Here is a 5,185-nt window from a genome sequence, read left to right as displayed (position 1 = left end):
CATGGCTCACGGGCCCAGCCGCTCCGCGGCATGTGGGATCTTCCCAGACCGGGGCACGAACCTTGTCCCCTGCATCGGCAGGCGGACTCTCAACCACTGCGCCACCAGGGAAGCCCCAAAATTGCCATTTTAACCGTACAATTTATTGGCGTTAATTACATTTACAATGTTGTGCAACCATCACCACTGTCTATTTCTAAAACTTTTCATCACCCCAAAGAGAAATTCTATAACCATTAAGCAATGACTCCCTATTTTCCACCCTCCCTCCAGCACCTGGTAACCTTTAATCTATTTTCTATCTCTATGAATTTGCCTGTTCTAGATATTTCATATAAGGTGAGTCAAACAAGAATTGCCTTTTTATGTCTGGCCTATTTCTTTTAGCATAGTGTTTTCAAGATTCATCCATGTTGGAGCATGTATCAGACTTTTATTTCTTTTTTAGGTTGAACTGTTGTTGTTTGTATATACCACATTTTGTTTATCCATTCATCTGTTGATGGACCTTTGGCTATTGTGAATAATGCTATAATAAACATTGGTGTACAGGGATCTATTGGAATCCCTTTTTTCAATTCCTTTGGATATATATCTAAAAATAGAACTGCTGGGTCATAAGGTAAATCTATGTTCAGTTGTTTGAGGAACTGCTAAACTTTTCCAAAATAGCATTTTACATTCATACATAAAAAGTATTTTACATCCCCACCAGTAATGTATGAGGGTTCCAGTTTCTCTAAATCCTTGTCAACACTTGTTATTTTCTGTTTTGTAAAATTTACTTATTAATTTATTATTATTATTGTTATTATTATTTATAGCTATCCTAGAGGGTGTAAAGTGATATCTCATTGTGGTTTTGGTTTGCATTTCCCTAATTATTGGTGTCTAGTAACTTTTCATGTGCTTTTTGGCTATTTGTATATCTTTGGAGAAATATTTAATCAAACCTTTGCCCAGTTTTTAATAGGGCTGTTTTTAAATTGTTGAGTTGTAGGAGTTCTTTATACGTTCTAGTATTAATTCTTTTTCAAATATATGATTTGCAAATATTTTTCACCATTCTTTTGGTTTTTAAATTTCTCGCAATATTAACCTTTGATGTACAAAAGTTTTAAATTTTGATGAATCCAGTTTATCTATTTTTTTCTTTTATTGCCTGTGCTTTTTGTGTCATATGCAAGACATCGTTGCCATATCCAATGCCATGAAGATTTTCCCCTATGTTTTCTTCAAAAGTATTTATAGTTTTAACTTTTAAGTTGAGATCTTTGATGCACTTTGAGTTAATTTTTGTATTTGGTATAAAATAAGGATCTATGTTCATTCTTATGTATATAGATATCTTGACTCCTTACCTGTACATACTTTGACATCTGTTTTCTCAGAAATGAAAGTATTCTCTTAGATATCTCCACAGTACAATTATTAATTTAGCAAATTTAACCCTGATACAATATTATATAATACATAGTTAATATTGAAATTTCACCAGTTATCCCAATAATATCCTTTATGGCAATGTTTATTTTTTATTTTTGGCTATGAGTTCCAGTCCATTATTACACATTGCATTTAGTTTTTATTTTATTTCATTTATTTATTTTTTGGCCATGCTGTGTGGCTCGCGAGATCTTAGTTCTCCAACCAGGGGTAGAACCCGCACCCTTGTCAGTGAAAGGGTGGAGTCCTGACCACTGGATCACCAGGGAATTCTGCATTTAATTTTAATGTCTCTTTAGAATCTTTTAATCTGGAGCCGTTCTTTAGACATTTTTTAATCTTTCGGTGACCTGTTGTGTCTTGAAACTTGTCATACCACAGGCCAGTTATTTTATAGATTGTTCCTCAATTTAAGTTTGTCTGATTATTTCCTTGTGATTAGAGTCCAGTTATCTGTCTTTGGCAGATGTGTAGTCGTAAGTGATATTAATTAATTAATTAATTAAATTTTTTTCCTCCTTATATTTTTGTTTTTTTCCTTCTCCTTTGATTTTAGTCTCTAGGTCTGACCTTAACATATTTGGCACCTTAATTTTCAGCCTTCCTTCTTTCCCAGTATAAATATTGAGGGCTTTCCCCTCCCCCCTGTTATATTCTAGAAGTCTTGATATGTAATATTTTTATTAAGTAGTTCTGAATATTTTCTAATTACCTTATTACTTTCTTCTTCAAAATTATTGTCAGATTTCAGAGCTTTTGAGCTTTCCTCTGGTCTTTCTGTTCTTGATTTCTAATTGTATTAATTGCATAGTACTCATAGAATTTTATTTTTGTGTTCCCAATACTTTGAATTTTGTTGGAGGTAGTTTTATGCCTTGTGTATTATAAAAATTTGTAGAGGTTCAGTGTGTGTTTGAAAATTAATTCTTCAAATCTTAGGTGGAGTGTTACATGTATGCCACTCAATACACTAAAAAAATTGTTTTTTGGTCTGATTGAGATATGAGTTAGAGAGAGAGTAAAATCTCCCTTTAGGAAGGTGAGTTTGTTTCTTCTTTTATGTCTGTCAATTTGGCTTTACACATTTGGAGGTTATGTTGTTGGGTGTATACATGTTTAGACTTATTGTGTCCTGGTTAATTTCAGCTGGGTTTTTTTGTTTTTTTTAATCATTATGTATGACTCCTTTTAATTTCGATTCCACTAACGCCTCCCCACCCAATACCTCTTTCATCTAATATCAGTATGGCTATATTGATTTTTTGGTGGGTGAGAGCCGAGGGTTAACGTTAGCCTTTATTTACTTTTTTTGAAATTTTACGTAAATTCAGGTGAGAACCTACTAAAACAGAAGAGAAAACTCCACAGAATTTTAGAAAGGATAAACAAGTCTAAATAATGTATATTTGGAAAAATAGTTGTAAAATATGCAAACTTTCCAGCAATATTAGTAAAGAAAAATAATGAAAATAGACCTAAATATATAATATTAGTAACTAAAAAAGGATCAAACCTATTCATATAGTAGAGTTTTATAAAGAAAAGAATATTATGTCACCCTATTCCAATAAATTGAAAATTTCAATGCAATGTATAATTTCTTAGAAAAATATAATTAATACAGTTGTCACAGGTAGAAGCAGAAAAATGAAAATGACAGTGTGAAAGAAGTGAAATATTAAAAATCCAACAAAATGGCATGTGCAAGATGTTTCACTGGCAAGTTTTAGCAGACCTTATAGTCTCCTTTATTGTCTTTTAAAAGGTTTGTAGTTTTGTTTTTCACATTGAGATCTTTAAAAAACCTGGAATTATTTTATTTTAGAGAAAAGAAAAGGAGAGGAAGCTACTCAACATAGTTAATGAGGTTGGTTTATTATTGGTACCAAACCAGATGAAGATAGTACAGAAAAAATATAATTGTAAACCAGAATTGATTATAAACAAATATAAGATTCCTAAGTAAAAGCAAAGCAATTTCATCTATATATTAAAAAATTACGTTATAACCAAGTAACATTTATCTCAAGGTATACAAAGATGTATCAGCTTCTAAAATCTCTTTTAAGTAAAATGTCACGTTAAGAGAATGAAAAAGAAAACCAAATCTTGTCCACAGAGGTTGTAATTAACAGTCCTGCCAGTTATGTGTGAGAATACCTGTTATTCGTACTCCGGCAAACACTTGGTGGTTTCAGGTTTTTTATTTTTGGCATATTTGGTTGTTAAATACTAGAATATTACCAGTAAGTTTATTTTCATTTCTCTCATTTCTTGTAATGTGAACATAATTTTTTGGGTGTAAGTCTGTTTTAAACACACTGAAAATTAAAAATGGGAGAGTAACACTTATTGCATAATTTGTTTACTTGAGGACAGGGACTATTTTATTTATCTTCGTACTTCTAACATCTTATAAAATGCTTGGCATATAGCAGGTATTCAGAGATACTTTTTGAGTGAATTGAATAAATAATTAGTAAACTATGAGCCTTCTGAAGAAATTTGTAACTTAACTCATTTTTGAATGTCTGAAAATAGAATAATTTTGCTATGTCAAAGAAATGGGATTTTTACTAGCAGGTTCCAGGAAGTAAAGAATGGACAGGATTATTCTTTTAGTTTATGTTAATACTACAGGCTCCCATAAAGTGTGGATAGCTGATAAAATCCTTAATCCTAATTATGCATGATTTAACAGTATTCATTTGCTTGGTACTTTCAGGGTGTATACTATTGCATGGAAAGATAACATCATTTATATTTTGACATATTGTTATCCTTTGTACCTTGCTAAAAGATTGTTTCAGCTATCATTTGGTTACCTGAATTGTATTTCAGTTACTCTAGTTTAGGCACTTTTTTTTTTTTTTAAATTTCTTTTTGTGGTATGTGGGCTTCTCACTGTTGTGGCCTCTCCCGTTGCGGAGCACAGGCTCCGGATGCGCAGGCTCAGCGGCCATGGCTCACGGGCCCAGCCGCTCCGCGGCATGTGGGATCTTCCCGGTCCGGGGCACGAACCCGCGTCCCCTGCATCGGCAGGCGGATTCTCAACCATTGCGCCACCAGGGAAGCCCTCTAGTTTTAAAAAACAGTTTCTTTCCCTGCTTTACGGTAATGTTTTAGAGGATTGAAATACCTAGATTTCTAACCTTTTAGATATAAGTAGGATGTTACCCAGAGGAAGGTATACACAGAATTATTCTTTAAGAATAAACATAGTTGTCTGTGATGAAATGCTGTTTGGATTTAGGGTCAGAATGAGATAAAGATATAAAAACATACCGTCTATTTGGATTAAGGTATTTGGAAATCTTGAGGGGGTCAGGGTAATAAACAGTGAAGTAAAAGAAATAAAGAAGTGTTAAGTGTAATGTTGTAGGCTGCTTTGTGATATTTTCCAGCTCTAGCTAGCAACTAGACTACACTCTTCTCACACTGGCTGGCTCCACATCTTTATTTTTAATTTACACATTCTATGTGTACTATTCTTTTTTTTTTGTTTTGTTTTTTTTTGCGGTTTGTGGGCCTCTCACTGTTGTGGCCTCTCCCGTTGTGGAGCACAGGCTCCGGACACGCAGGCTCAGCGGCCATGGCTCACGGGCCCAGCCGCTTCGCGGCATGTGGGACCTTCCTGGACCAGGGCACGAACCCGCATCCCTTGCATCAGCAGGCGGACTCTCAACCACTGCGCCACCAGGGAAGCCCATGTGTACTATTCTTTTTTTTTTTTTTTTTT

The sequence above is a fragment of the Lipotes vexillifer genome, unplaced genomic scaffold, assembly GCF_000442215.2.
Source record: "Lipotes vexillifer unplaced genomic scaffold, Lipotes_vexillifer_v1.1 scaffold64, whole genome shotgun sequence".
NCBI lineage: Eukaryota > Metazoa > Chordata > Mammalia > Artiodactyla > Lipotidae > Lipotes > Lipotes vexillifer.
This window is presented reverse-complemented; position numbering follows the sequence as displayed.